The sequence below is a fragment of the Thalassophryne amazonica genome, chromosome 6 (assembly GCF_902500255.1).
Source record: "Thalassophryne amazonica chromosome 6, fThaAma1.1, whole genome shotgun sequence".
In the NCBI taxonomy this organism is placed as follows: Eukaryota; Metazoa; Chordata; class Actinopteri; order Batrachoidiformes; family Batrachoididae; genus Thalassophryne; species Thalassophryne amazonica.
Window position 1 is genome coordinate 65,723,102 of NC_047108.1, and position 16,521 is coordinate 65,739,622.

Sequence of the window (16,521 nt, forward strand, 5' to 3'; positions counted from 1 at the left end):
AATATTTGGTACAGTAGCCTTTGTTTGCAATTACAGAGGTCAAACGTTTCCTGTAGTTTTTCACCAGGTTTTCACACACTGCAGCAGGGATTTTGGTCCACTCCTCCACACCGATGTTCTCTAGATCTTTCAGGTTTGGAGTTTCAGCTCCCTCCAAAGATTTTCTATTGAGTTCAGGTCTGGAGACTGGCCAGGCCACTCCAGGACCTTGAAATGCTTCTTACGTAGCCCCTCCTTAGTTGCCCTGGCTGTGTGTTTGAGGTCATGGTCATGCTGGAAGACCCAGCCATGACCCATCTTCAATGCTCTTACTGAGGGAAGGAGGTTGTTCGCCAAAATCTCGCAATACATGACCCCATCCATCCTCCCTTCAATACGGTGCAGTCATCCTGTCCCCTTTGCAGAAGAGCACCCCCAGAGTATGATGTTTCCACCCCCATGCTTCACAGTTGGGATGGTTTTCTTGGGGTTGTTGGAGTTGATTCCAAAAAGCTCTATTCTGGTCTCATCTGACCACATGACCTTCTCCCATGCCTCCTCTGGATCATCTGGATGGTCACTGGTGAACTTCAAACGGGCCTCAACATGTGCTGGCTTGAGCAGGGGGACCTTGCTGTCCTGCAGGATTTTAAGTGTTACTAATGTAATCTTTGCGACTGTGGTCCCAGCTCTCTTCAGGTCATTGACCAGGTCCTCCTGTGTAGTTCTGAGCTTTCTCACAATCATCTTTACCCCACAAAGTGAGATCTTGCATGGAACCCAGACCGAGGGAGATTGACAGTCATCTTGTGTTTCTTCCACTTTCTAATAAACAATCATAACAGTTGTTGTCTTCTACCAAGCTGCTTGCCTGTTGTCCTGTAGTCCATCCCAGCCTTGTGCAGGTCTACAGTTTTGTCCGTGGTGTCCTTAGACAGCTCTTTGGTCTTGGCTATGGTGGACAGGTTGGAGTGTGATTGATTGAGTGTGTGAACAGGTGTCTTTTATACAGGTAACAAGTTCAAACAGATGCAGTTAATACAGGTAAAGAGTGCAGAATAAGAGGGCTTCTTAAAGAAAAATGAACAGGTCTGTGTGAGCCAGAATTCTTGCTGGTTGGTAGGGGTTCAAATACTTATTTGCAGCAGTAACATACAAATAAATTATTAAAAAAATCATACATTGTGATTTCCAGATTTTTTTTTTTTAGTTTTTAGATTATGTCTCTCACAGTGGACATGCACCTAAGATGAAAATTTCAGACCCCTCCATGATTTCTAAGTGGGAGAACTTGCAAAACCGCTTTGTGTTCAAATAGTTATTTTCCTCACTGTATGTCCCTCTCTTGTCCAAATGGCACCTCGGAATTGGAGAAATTGTGCACAGTGCAAATTTTGCATTTTGCGTCACCACTCTTAGCTTCATAGTGGATTAGAGCGAAAAAGGATATTCTTTCACCAAAACAAATCAAATCTAGGCTTGCATCTTAGATGTACCTTCTGGCAATTTGTAGCTAAACGTTCGGGTCTTCTTTTTAAGAAAAACCTCCTCTATACCACTTCATCATGAAGATGGATAACTGGTGACACAAAATGCAAAATTTGCACTGTGCACAATTTCTCCAGTCACAGCCACGTAAGCCTAAAAACTTCTGGGTTGTCTTGGTGGCTTTCCTCACTCTTCTCCTTCTTGCACAGTCACTCAGTTTTGAGAACTGTCGCCATGCAGATTTACCGTAGAGTGTCATACTGTTTGAATTTCTTCATAATTGATGTAAATAAAGTCCAAGACATATTCAGTGGCAGCTTTACCATCAGAGAGTCTTGTCCAAAACTACCACAACAGACTCCAAGCTGTCACTGATGTTAAAGGGGACAATACACGGTATTAAGAACAGGGGTATGTAAACTTTTTATTGGGGTCATTTGGGTAGATTCTGTTGTCATTATGATTTAAAAAGAGTAAACACAGTTGTTTGACAATAAAGGGCTTCACCCAACCACTAACCATGAGTGAAAAAGTTTTTGTGTTATCATCCACCGGCGCGGCTCCACCTGAAGCCCGAGGCGTCAGCGCACATCCACCGGCGCGGCTTTACCGAGGCCCGAGGCGCCAGCATGGAGTTATCTGACCATGGGTCCGAAGAAGGCACTGACGGCGGAGGAGGGAGACGATATCAAAAAGTCCCTGGACTTTTTGTCTGAGGAAATCTCTGTTGTTAAAATGCAGCAGAAATCCATTATGGAGCTGGTGGAAGAAGTGAAGGCTCTCCGGATCCAGAATGCAGAGAAAGACCGGCGTCTGGTGCACCTGGAGAACCGTGTTGCGGAGTTGGAACAGTACACAAGGATGAACGATGTTATTATTACAGGAATTCATATTAAACCTCGATCATACGCACGGGCGGTGTCAGAAGACAGCGGAGGGGAGGCCAACGAGCAGGAGGCCAGCTCAGTGGAACAACAGGTGGCTGACTTCCTGCAATCTAAAGGTATTCAAATGGACTGTAATAACATTGAAGCGTGCCACCCCCTGCCCAGGAGAGAGGATGGAGACAAGCGAGCTGTTATAATGAGGTTTGTCAACAGAAAACATAAAATGGCATTGTTAAAACAGGGACGGAAACTTAAAGGAACAAACGTATTCATCAATGAACATCTGACCAAAAGAAACGCAGACATCGCCAGGAAAGCTCGTTTCTTAAAAAAGCAGGGAAAAATTCAACAGACATGGACATCCAACTGCAAAACATTCATCAAATTGAATGGAACACCAGAACAAGCGAAGGTTATGGTAATCAGGAACATCGAGGAACTGGACAAATACGACCAATAAGGTATGAGGACACAAACACATCACAACACCATGACACAGACCAGAGGAACCTATTCATCTACTACATCATCTACATCTGGAGACAAGAAGGATATAACTCAAAGGATTGCTGATCATGGAAAAGTAGAACTGAGAACATTTAAATACACAGACCACAATGTACTGGACTTGGAGCACGATATAGACCCGGACAATAATTTCTTCTCAAATATCAATGACAGTTGTTGCTATTATACAGATGAACAGTTTAATCGGATCATTAAAACGGATAACAAATTATCAATAATCCATTTCAACAGCAGAAGTCTATATGCAAACTTTAACAACATTAAAGAATATTTAAGTCAATTTAAAAAAATATTTAACATAATTGCTATATCAGAAACATGGATCAATGAAGATAAAGGAATGGATTTTGAACTGGATGGATATGAATTTAATTGTGTAAACAGAATAAGAGTGGAGGAGGAGTGGCTGTGTATGTGGATAAGAACATGGATTATAAAATAGTAGACAATATGACAACTGTGATTGATAACTTATTAGAATGTATAACTATTGAAATATGTGAAGAAAAAAGCAAAAATGTATTAGTCAGCTGTATATATAGAGCACCAGGATCTAGTATTGAAACATTCACTGACTGTATGGGAAAAATGTTCTCAAAAACTAATCAAAAAACTGTGTTCATTTGTGGTGACTTAAATATTGATCTGCTCAATCCAAATAAGCATAAAATAACAGATGAATTTATCAGTATAATGTACAGTATGAGTTTATATCCAAAAATCACCAGGCCAAGCAGAATTACATCCCATAGTGCCACCTTAATTGATAATATATTCAGCAATGATATTGAGAATAACACTGTGAGTGGATTATTAATCAATGACATTAGTGATCATCTACCAGTTTTCATCGTTTATAATAGAAACCATCGGCGGAATCAGCCAGAGGAGAAAATAAAATACAGGCGAGTGCGGACAGAGGAAAACATGAACACACTAAAGAAGGATTTACAGGAGCAAAACTGGGAAAAGGTATACAGTGAAAGTGATGTTGATAGTGCATATGAAACTTTTTTACAAATATTTACATCATTATATGATAAAAACTGTCCAATTAAACAAGACTACAGAAAACAAAAAATCCAAGCTCAACCATGGATGACGAAAGGGTTACGAAATGCATGTAATAAGAAAAATACACTGTATAGAGAATTCATAAAACTAAAGACTAAAGAGGCAGAAAATAGATATAAGAAATACAAAAATAGATTAACTAATATTATACGGGTATGTAGGAAGGAATATTATAGTAACATATTATATAATAACAAAAACAATATTAAAGGAATATGGGATATATTAAATAGCATGATCAAAAATGGTAATAAAAAACAGAGTTACCCTCAGTATTTCATTGATAATAATGTCAAGAAGGAAAATAAGGATGAGGTAGTCAACGGTTTTAATAATTTTTTTGTAAATATTGGACCAAGCTCGGCAGAAAAAATTCCCAGTTCCCAACCTGAGGATTGGGATAATAATCTCATAGAAAGAAATCCCTGTTCAATGTTCCTCACAGCAGTGGATGGAAAAGAAATTATAGACATTGGGAATAATTGTAAATATAAAACATCTACCGATTTAAATGAAATTGATGTGGTGGTAAAACAGGTCATTGAATGGATTGTAGAACCATTAACATACATCTGTAACTTATCATTTCAAACCGGTAAATTTCCCAATCAAATGAAAATAGCTAAGGTTGTGCCGCTGTATAAGACTGGGGATAGACACCACTTCACAAATTATAGACCTGTTTCTTTGCTTCCACAATTTTCCAAATTATTAGAAAAGTTATTCAATAATAGATTAGACAAATTCATAAATAAACATAAATTACTTACTGATAGTCAATATGGATTCAGAGCACATAGTTCAACATCACTTGCATTAATAGAATCAGTTGAGGAGATTACAAACACCATAGACCACAAATTACATTCAGTTGGAATATTTATAGACCTTAAAAAGGCTTTTGATACAATCAATCATGACATATTAATCAGTAAACTTGAACAGTATGGGATTAGGGGGTTGGTGTTGCACTGGGTGAGAAGCTACGTAAGTAACAGAAAACAGTTTGTGAAGTTGGGGGAATATACATCATCATGCTTGGACAATGCTTGTGGCGTCCCACAGGGGTCAGTATTGGGTCCAAAACTGTTTCTAATTTATATAAATGATATTGTCAATGTTTCCAAAATATTAAAATTAGTGTTATTTGCAGATGACACAAGCATTTTTTGTTCAGGGGGGGATTTGCAGGAGTTACTGAAGAGGATCAGTATAGAAATGGGAAAATTGAAAATATGGTTTGACAGAAACAAATTATCATTAAACTTAAGTAAAACAAAATACATGTTATTTGGCTATTGTAATACAGACATACAGGTTCAGTTACAAGTCGAGGGGGTAGATATTGAAAGGGTACATGAAAATAAGTTTCTGGGGGTGATAATAGATGATAAGATAAACTGGAAGACTCATATAAAACATATACAAAGTAAACTGTCAAGAAGCATTTCAGTTCTAAACAAAGCGAAACATATTCTGGACCACAACTCACTCCGCATTCTTTACTGCTCACTGGTTTTACCATATTTACAGTACTGTGCAGAGGTATGGGGTAATACTTATAAAGGTACAACACAATCACTATCAGTAATGCAGAAAAGAGCTATAAGAATTATTCATAATACTGGCTATAGAGATCATACAAATCCACTATTTTTACAATCCAAATTCTTAAAATTCACAGACTTGGTTCATTTTCAAACAGTACAAATCGTGTATAAAGCAATAAACAATTTACTTCCAGCAAATATTAAAAATATGTTTTTTAACAGATCAGGAGATTGCAGTCTGAGGGGGAAATTTAATTTAAAGCATCAGTGGGCACGAACAACATTAAAAGGTTTCTGTATTTCTGTCTGTGGGGTGAGGATGTGGAACAGATTGGGAGTGGGGCTCAAGCAATGTCCAAGCATGAACCAGTTCAAACAGCGGTACAAAAATATGTTTTTTTCTAGGTATAGGGAGGAGGAAGGGTAATGAGGGTTAGGGTGTTTTTGTTTTTTGCTTCGGCTTGTAAATATATAGTATTTTGTATGTAAGTAGGTATGTGTAGGTGTATATTTATGTTTGTGTATATATATGTGTATATGTATATATATATGTATATATGTGTGTATGTATGTATATATGTTTGTATGTATGTTGATATATATATATTGATATTGGTTTAGGTGTGTAGGAATCTATGTGTATACGTGGCAAAGGGTATTACTGGTTGTGGGGAAGAAGGGGTAGAGATAAATAAGCTGATGCTTCACCCTACCCCTTTTCGGACATGTTGGGTACACAGTAGGAACTTTTTTGTTGTTGTCTTTACTGATCTATCTTGTAATTGTTGTTGTATCAAATGTTCGAAATAAACAATTTTCATTTTCATTCATATTCTCTGAAAAATGGCCAAAAAACAAAAATTCTGCCAGGGTATGTAAAATTTTGAGCACAACTGCAACTCCACTCATACTTAGATATTAGACCTCATGTGAGATTAACTTGTTGAATGCCACTTTTGTGTAAATCCCAAGTGCATCCACATGGATAGCAAATTAGCATAAGTAACACCACAAAATACCACATCTGACTACACCCTCCTCATATGTATCGCAAGTGTCCACCCAGGACAAACAGGAATTTTACAAGTTTGGGGAGCCTTCTTGTAACTGCCTCACTTTTTTTTCCAATTCCAAGTGGCAGCCTTCACTGAAAAACGCAACCACAACTGAGGTGCCAAATGCGCAATTCCTTGAATAGCCTTTTCATGCTAGCTCCAAAAGCGAGTCACTCCCCAAAGAGCTTGGTAGAAAAAAAACAAACCAGTTTTATCTCTATTGTTTGTTTCCTTGTTCCTGACAAATGTACTCATCATTTTAAAACATACAGATGTGAATAATTAGAGATAAGATTGCTTTAAGATACAGCTAATGCCTGCCAAGTCAAGGAGACCATCAGCTAGCTGCTGTGGACTCAAGCATGTTTGTCCTTTCTCAGCATTTTACTGTAATACAAATATCTGAAATGATATGGCTTGCTCTGCGGTTAATTGTAGTAATTCTTGAGGTCAGAGCTACGTCACTTCGGCAAAGTGGCCAATCCAAAGGTGAGAATTCATACTTACGTGACTGGCCACTTAGTGAAAACACTCTGTCTGTATGCTGTTCTATTGAAATCAGCCGGTTTGGTTTTGTCTCTAACTTGCTTCTATCAGCCAGCTGTCAGCTATCATTGACTGGAACGGTGAGATTTATAAACCAAGCTGACCTGAAAATAAATGAACCATTGTACATTAATTTGACTTTATTGACGAGTCTGACCCCTTTGAAAAGTGGCCAAATTACATGCATTTGCATTGAGTTCAGCGATGTGTTCATCTACAAAACCTGCCCCTAGAGGTTAAATGCCTGGATGACCAACACTGAGAATAGACCATGAAGAGGTCAGAGCTTCAGTATTACCAATGAGTTAAATTTTAGTATTAGTTTTTTAATTTGTATGCTAGCACCATCAGCTCTAATTAGCAGATATTGATAACTTGGTGATGTTAGTGCCACTGATGATGACATGGTCAAAAACTGCCAAATATAGGAAGCCAGATTAGTCATCAGTCTTCTCGTGTTTGATAACTTTGAGACATGGGGCACGTTCATGCTTCATTTGTCCCACCCAGGTCACGCTGGTCTTGCCATGCTCCATCTGTTGGCTAGGAGTTGGGCGAAGTTATGTTCTGGCAAGATGGCAACATCTAGAGCTTCCCCATTTGAGCCTCAAAACCCTAGTCTTCACAAAACATATGGGTAATGTCATCGAGGGTTTATCCCATCAATTTCTATTTAATCCACTAGATGGCGGATGCAGCCTGTGGGCTGTTGCCAGACAGCCGCCATCTTGCTTAGTGTTATTACGTGTTGTCAGGGATTAGATTAAATATAAATCGCTGATGTGCTGACTTAAACTTGGGTTAAAGTTTGGGTTATCTGAAAATGTCTTTTTGTGCAGCATTCTGGTGCAGCAACAAGTTGACAAAGGATTGTGGATTGAGCTTTCATAAGTAAGTATTACATATATGTAATATTGATGTGGAGAAATGATTAAAATTTCTGAAAAAAGGTAAGAAAATGATTTGTTTTTTTGTGTTGATCTGTATTCTGTAAAGTAGTGACTTCAATTTTACTGCCTGAATGTTTTATTGTGAAAAATATCTCAGCATTTGTTGAGTGAATCAATAGGGCAGCGCAGGCCCGTTTGAACCCTGCGTGATATCGCGGAATTTGACCACTTATGGGGACAGCAGCTCCCACTGCGCAATATATACACAGCATAACTTCACACTGGAAAATTGTGGACTGTTTTGTTTATGGCTGTAATTACCGAAGCAGTTGCAAAAAGTGTAGATTTTTTTCAGTTCCCAGTGGAGAAGGGAAGACGTCGTGTCGGTTAGTGTTAGCCTACACAGCTAACCAAAATAGCTGCGTTCTCTCGCCTTCACAACCGTCTCGACACGTTTGAGCTCCGGATACTAAACAAATCACAACACGTGTCCACTTTCCACTGCATCGTCACTTTTTCTTTTCATTTTCACTTTGTTTGCGTGTAATTTGCCCAAAAACTCAGAGAAGTGCCGTATATCTGGAAGTAGACAGTAGTATATTTTACCCTTTTAGCGTCCACTCTTAAACGAGACTGTGCTGCCCAATTAGAAGTCTTACTTTCATAAGTCTCAATTTATCCCTTTTTAATTAGCTTTGGGATTTTTCTTCACATTAGGTTTTCCATCCTGAGATTTTATGTAAGAGCAAATTCATGGAATGGAAATGTTTTTCTCTCAGTTTGGAGGGTGACATGACAGCCACTAACCATCTCTGACATATTCTGCTAATATAAGAAAATACACAAATGAGATTAATTTCTCTATGATATACTCCATATTCCAATGTAGTGCTTTCAGATCCTGCTGGAGCGGAGCGCACACAATCGGAGTTAACAGGGGAAAACTTCAGTACCAGCAAAACTGGCCAACTGGCTATAGCTGTTTCATTTTATTTATTTTATTTTAAATTTTCACAGAGAAGCGCTGCATAAAAGCGGCGCCACAGGCGGGTTAAGATTCATCTTTAATATTAACGTCTTTAATACGAGTGTGCAAAGCTCTTACTTCCACCCCTGATTATGTCCCATCTTTAATTTAACTTCATAATGAAATTAATTAAGGATCAGACTAGTATCTCGTGTTGTTGCAGATATAATGTGTTTAAATATGTTTGTCTTTGACAAACTGATGGTATTATTTTCTATCTTGATAAAGATAATGACTTCAGTGGTCGGGATAGTATCAACAAAATTCATAACTCCAACTGAAATCTTCACAATATCTGGACTGGGACTAACAAATTAATTCAAGTCTAGTATATAAATAGTCTGATCCTCTTCTGTATTTTTTGGACAAATATTGGCTGTACAAATGTGGGACTGAGTTTGAATAAATATAACAGCACAGTAATAACACGGAAAATGCAGGTTTATTGTGAAACTCTCCTCAAAACATTGATCATGCACATCGATTTCTATTTATTCCTGGTTGTTAGATGCTAACCAAGATGGCAGTGCTCTGGCAACAGTCAGCGAATGAGCGGATCACTGACCTCCTCCATCTAGTGAGTAAATAGAAATCAATGGTTTATCCAGTATATATACTGTCTATGGTTATGGTTATTGTTAGATAATATTTGTGCTAATTCCTTATTTTATGTTAGTTATCAAGTATTTGTTTTAGTTATCTGTTTGGAAGTTTCTGGAACTGGTTCTAACTGGTTCAAGGGTTCAACATAAGAGTTAAGTTTCACTTCCATCACGCATGCGTAACTTTCAGATAAAGGGAGGGCTCCCCTGTACCGCCCACATTGTCTTGTATAAAGGTATTGTTTCTGTCATGTTCGGCGTCTTTTCAGGAAATGGAGTCCGTGTGTGGGCTCCGTTCCTGGGGACCCGGGCTTGGTTTTCAACGTGACTTTCAGTAAATTCAAACTGAGGAATATATTGATTTTGTTCTTTGTAAGGGCAGTATACTACAAAAAGAACCAGGAGGAATTACAGTTATCCTCCATTTTTTATTAATTAATTTATTTAAGTTCCTACGTGTAATGCAGTATTTCTCAAAGCCAAAATAATTACCGCTCACTTAAGGGCCTTTCATTACGAACGCATTCAACACAAGCAAAGGGATCAAAATGATTGACCGATGTGTTCAATGTGAAAGGCCTTGAGTGTTGCAATGAATCAATGCACCCTGCAAGTATAACGCAAAAGCACACATTAGATGAGCTCTGCAACTTAGGTTAAATATTCAGACTAACAGCACGTAAAAGAACTGCATGCATAAGCCCCTGTCAACTTTAACTGTAACTGGGCAGCGCAGTCTCGTTTGAGGGCGGGCAGGCAGGCGCTAAAGCGATAAAATATGACGTAATTTCTCTGCTTCCGGGGACAGAAACATGGCACTTTCTCTGAGTTTTTGGGCAAATTTCACGCAAACAAAGTGAAAATGCAAAGAAAAAGTGATGATGTGGTGGAAAGTGGACATGTGTTGCAGTTTGTTTATGACCCGGAGCTCAAAGGTGTCGAGACGATTGTGCAAGTGAAAGAACGCAACTACTCTGGTTAGCTGTGTAGGCTAACACTTACAGACACGACCTCTCCCATTTGTCTCGTCTTCCCTTCTCCATTGGGAACCAAAAACAAAACTGCACTTTTTGCCACTATATCGGTGATGGCAGCTAAAAACAAAACAGTACATCATTTTCCCATTAGAATTAACACTGTTTGTGGGAAGACACTTATCGCTGGGTGGAGTGTGGGAGTGTCAGCACAAACCATTCGGAGGATGGGGGTTTTAGCGGAAACCATTTTAATCAATCAATCAATCAATCAACTTTTTTCTTATATAGCGCCAAATCACAACAAACAGTTGCCCCAAGACGCTCCATATTGTAAGGCAAGGCCATACAATAATTATGAAAAACCCCAACGGTCAAAACGACCCCCTATGAGCAAGCACTTGGCCACAGTGGGAAGGAAAAACTCCCTTTTAACAGGAAGAAACCTCCAGCAGAACCAGGCTCAGGGAGGGGCAGTCTTCTGCTGAGACTGGTTGGGGCTGAGGGAAAGAACCAGGAAAAAGACATGCCGAGAAGGGGGGCAGAGATCGATCACTAATGATTAAATGCAGAGTGATGCATACGGAGCAAAAAGAGAAGGAAACAGTGCATCATGGGAACCCCCCCACAGTCTACGTCTAAAGCAACATAACCAAGGGATGGTCCAGGGTCACCCGATCCAGCCCTAACTATAAGCCTTAGCGAAAAGGAAAGTTTTAAGCCTAATCTTAAAAGTAGAGAGGGTATCTGTCTCCCTGATCTGAATTGGGAGCTGGTTCCACAGGAGAGGAGCCTGAAAGCTGAAGGCTCTGCCTCCCATTCTACTCTTACAAACCCTAGGAACTACAAGTAAGCCCGCAGTCTGAGAGCGAAGCGCTCTAATGGGGTAATATGGTACTACGAGGTCCCTAAGATAAGATGGGACCTGATTATTCAAAACCTTATAAGTAAGAAGAAGAATTTTAAATTCTATTCTAGAATTAACAGGAAGCCAATGAAGAGAGGCCAACACGGGTGAGATATGCTCTCTCCTGCTAGTCCCCGTCAGTACTCTAGCTGCAGCATTCTGAACCAACTGAAGGCTTTTTAGGGAACTTTTAGGACAACCTGATAATAATGAATTACAATAGTCCAGCCTAGAGGAAATAAATGCATGAATTAGTTTTTCAGCATCACTCTGAGACAAGACCTTTCTGATTTTAGAGATATTGCGTAAATGCAAAAAGGCAGTCCTACATATTTGTTTAATATGCGCTTTGAATGACATATCCTGATCAAAAATGACTCCAAGATTTCTCACAGTATTACTAGAGATCAGGGAAATGCCATCCAGAGTAACGATCTGGTTAGACACCATGCTTCTAAGATTTGTGGGGCCAAGTACAATAACTTCAGTTTTATCTGAGTTTAAAAGCAGGAAATTAGAGGTCATCCATGTCTTTATGTCTGTAAGACAATCCTGCAGTTTAGCTAATTGGTGTGTATCCTCTGGCTTCATGGATAAATAAAGCTGGGTATCATCTGCGTAACAATGAAAATTTAAGCAATACCGTCTAATAATACTGCCTAAGGGAAGCATGTATAAAGTGAATAAAATTGGTCCTAGCACAGAACCTTGTGGAACTCCATAATTAACTTTAGTCTGTGAAGAAGATTCCCCATTTACATGAACAAACTGTAATCTATTAGACAAATATGATTCAAACCACCGCAGCGCAGTGCCTTTAATACCTATGACATGCTCTAATCTCTGTAATAAAATTTTATGGTCAACAGTATCAAAAGCAGCACTGAGGTCCAACAGAACAAGCACAGAGATAAGTCCACTGTCCGAAGCCATAAGAAGATCATTTGTAACCTTCACTAATGCTGTTTCTGTACTATGATGAATTCTAAAACCTGATTGGCCTATAATTAGCTAAGATAGCTGGGTCAAGTGATGGCTTTTTAAGTAATGGTTTAATTACTGCCACCTTAAAGGCCTGTGGTACATAACCAACTAACAAAGATAGATTGATCATATTTAAGATTGAAGCATTAAATAATGGTAGGACTTCCTTGAGCAGCCTGGCAGGAATGGGGTCTAATAAACATGTTGATGGTTTGGATGAAGTAACTAATGAAAATAACTCAGACAGAACAATCGGAGAGAAAGAGTCTAACCAAATACCGGCATCACTGAAAGCAGCCAAAGATAACGATACATCTTTGGGATGGTTATGAGTAATTTTTTCTCTAATAGTCAAAATTTTGTTAGCAAAGAAAGTCATGAAGTCATTACTAGTTAAAGTTAATGGAATACTCAGCTCAATAGAGCTCTGACTCTTTGTCAGCCTGGCTACAGTGCTGAAAAGAAACCTGGGGTTGTTCTTATTTTCTTCAATTAGTGATGAGTAGAAAGATGTCCTAGCTTTACGGAGGGCTTTTTTATAGAGCAACAAACTCTTTTTCCAGGCTAAGTGAAGATCTTCTAAATTAGTGAGACGCCATTTCCTCTCCAACTTACGGGTTATCTGCTTTAAGCTACGAGTTTGTGAGTTATACCACGGAGTCAGACACTTCTGATTTAAAGCTCTCTTTTTCAGAGGAGCTACAGCATCCAAAGTTGTCTTCAATGAGGATGTAAAACTATTGACGAGATACTCTAACTCCCTTACAGAGTTTAGGTAGCTACTCTGCTCTGTGTTGGTATATGACATTAGAGAACATAAAGAAGGAATCATATCCTTAAACCTAGTTACAGCGCTTTCTGAAAGACTTCTAGTGTAATGAAACTTATTCCCCACTGCAGGGTAGTCCATCAGGGTAAATGTAAATGTTATTAAAAAATGATCAGACAGAAGGGAGTTTTCAGGGAATACTGTTAAGTCTTCTATTTCCATACCATAAGTCAGAACAAGATCTAAAATATGATTAAAGTGGTGGGTGGACTCATTTACTTTTTGAGCAAAGCCGATAGAGTCTAATAATAGATTAAATGCAGTGTTGAGGCTGTCATTCTCAGCATCTGTGTGGATGTTAAAATCGCCCACTATAATTATCTTATCTGAGCTAAGCACTAAGTCAGACAAAAGGTCTGAAAATTCACAGAGAAACTCACAGTAACGACCAGGTGGACGATAGATAATAACAAATAAAACTGGTTTTTGGGACTTCCAATTTGGATGGACAAGACTAAGAGACAAGCTTTCAAATGAATTAAAGCTCTGTCTGGGTTTTTGATTAATTAATAAGCTGGAATGGAAGATTGCTGCTAATCCTCCGCCCCGGCCCGTGCTACGAGCATTCTGACAGTTAGTGTGACTCGGGGGTGTTGACTCATTTAAACTAACATATTCATCCTGCTGTAACCAGGTTTCTGTTAGGCAGAATAAATCAATACGTTGATCAATTATTATATCATTTACCAACAGGGACTTAGAAGAGAGAGACCTAATGTTTAATAGACCACATTTAACTGTTTTAGTCTGTGGTGCAATTGAAGGTGCTATATTATTTTTTTCTTTTTGAATTTTTATGCTTAAATAGATTTTTGCTGGTTATTGGTGGTCTGGGAGCAGGCACCGTCTCTACGGGGATGGGGTAATGAGGGGATGGCAGGGGGAGAGAAGCTGCAGAGAGGTGTATAAGACCACAGCTCTGCCTCCTGGTCCCAACGCTAGACAGTCACAGTTTGGAGGATCCAAAAAAATTGGCCAGATTTCTAGAAATGAGAGCTGCTCCCTCTAAAGTGGGATGGATGCCGTCTCTCCTAACAAGACCAGGTTTTCCCCAGAAGCTTTGCCAATTATCAATGAAGCCCACCTCATTTTTTGGACACCACTCAGACAGCCAGCAATTCAAGGAGAACATGCGGCTAAACATGTCACTCCCGGTCTGATTGGGGAGGGGCCCAGAGAAAACAACAGAGTCCGACATTGTTTTTGCAAAGTTACACACCGATTTAATGTTAATTTTAGTGACCTCCGATTGGCGTAACCGAGTGTCATTACTGCCGACATGAATTACAATCTTACCAAATTTACGCTTAGCCTTAGCCAGCAATTTCAAATGTCCTTCGATGTCGCCTGCTCTGGCCCCCGGAAGACAATTGACAATGGTTGCTGGTGTCGCTAACCATTTTAAGCCGTCACATCTTAAACTGGCAGATCCGCTAGGTGACAGCGAGTACGCTTTTATGTTTACCAAGTCGGGCTGAATAGTTTGTGCTGATACTCCCACACTCTGCCCGGGGATTCTCTGCTGTGTTCGTGCCAGCTGTCCCCAGATGCGGTCAAATCCCGCAATGTCACGTAGGGGTTCAAATGAGACTGTGCTGCCCTATAATCAAAAATGGATAGATAGATGGTTAACACATAAAAGAAGAAAGAAGACAAAGACACTCATTAGTAGTAAGCAGCATATGAGCTATGTTTTGGTTGAAATTAATTTTGGATGGCGAAAAAGTTTGATAATTACACAATAATGTTAGAGGTATGTTTTTTTCTGATGTGTGTAGTGCATAATAAACATGCTATGAGGTTTAAGCTGCAGGCTGTGATGTGTGTGTGTGTGTGTTAATTTATGCAATAATATATTCCACCGGCTGTATAGCAATAGGGACATAGATATAGTCATTTCAACTGATTTATATGGAGCCACCTTGCAACAAAAGTTGACCCATGGCTCTGCACACAAGCAAGGCTTAAACCTTACCCACATCATGAGCAAGCACATTGCCGACACTGGTAAGGAAACACTCCCTCAGCCTTTTTGATTACATGAATAAACCTCAAGCACACCAGACTCAGCAGGGTGATCATCTGTTGGCAAAGACAACAGTCCTGGAAAAACAGACCACACTAGATAATCAGTGATTGTACTGATGCCAGAGTGGTCGTTGAAATTCAGACACTCCCCAGCTCTAACCCCAACCCTGATTGAGCTCAAATGCCTCACAAAGTACCCCATATCCCACAAGCAAGTTCTGGGGTTCAGAGGCTCTAATATAGACTGCATACATCTACAGAGCAAATTGCATTGCAATAGCAAATTGCATTGACCATCTGTGGAAAAAAATTGCTTACCAAAATTTTTTTTTCCTAATGTGGAGAGTCTACTGGGAACATAAAACTCTTCCCAACAACAGCAGCAGCAACACAGCACTCTCTCCGAGCTTACCTCCAGACTAGGGACTGGCTGATGCTGTAAAGTCCATCGTTGGATGTCCGGGACTATCGGTGGCAACTCACTGTGCAAGGATGTGTACCAGTCCCTTCGACAGACCCCATTGCACCAGACTACCTGTTGAAATTTACCAGCTGTGATTGTGCAGGGGAATGCAGCTCACTCAGGTGCTGCTGTAAAAAAACAAGGAGTCTGTCATTGTAACTCATGCCTGAACATAAACCAGCTGGATGACAAGAGGAGTGAGGAAGATACTGGGGCGTGTCATGAATAAAGTTGTAAAAACTGACAAAGCAACATTTCCTTTGAGCACAGTTCTGTTAAAAATGTCACTAAAATACATTTTACATGATCAAAGAGTGTTTTTCTCTCAAATCTAATGGTTGGAATCAATTCAGCACCCCAAAAAACCCCATAGTTAGACATACTACAATTTAAGATTGGCAGAAGTTAATTTTACGATTTTTTTTTATTATTTTTTTTTTTATTTCAATTTTATTCTATTTTATTTATTTTTTTTTTTGGCGCAGGCCCTCTGAGCACCATAAATTTGATTGGCTCCCCAGAATTTTCCACAAGGATTTGGGTTTGCACTGGTTAATAGGTGTTAGTAGACACCTAGATGAACATGCTAGTGAAGAAATTTTTTGGTAAGCAATTTTTTCACAGATGGTCAATAGAATTTGCTAAAATTCCTTAACTATAGGGGTCACATGTAGATGTGATGTAACATTTTCTTCCCCGTCCACTCAATC

The 16,521-nt window shown here is 39.3% G+C and overlaps 1 protein-coding gene across 3 annotated transcripts in view; it reads right to left on the bottom strand.

Moving 5' to 3' along the window:
• The window catches only part of avpr2ab (arginine vasopressin receptor 2a, duplicate b), an 89,813-nt gene that overhangs the window by 44,564 nt on the left and 28,728 nt on the right, over nt 1-16,521 (bottom strand). The window contains exons 1-3 of one of the 3 annotated variants that reach the window (XM_034172358.1): nt 8,500-8,516; nt 8,402-8,403; nt 610-618 (exon numbers count right to left, since the gene is read on the bottom strand). The exons of the other annotated variants lie outside the window; for them this stretch is intronic. The gene's annotated coding sequence lies outside the window, so the exon portion shown is untranslated. Of the gene's footprint in view, nt 1-609; nt 619-8,401; nt 8,404-8,499; nt 8,517-16,521 lie in introns of those variants that run through there. 3 annotated transcript variants of the gene reach the window in all.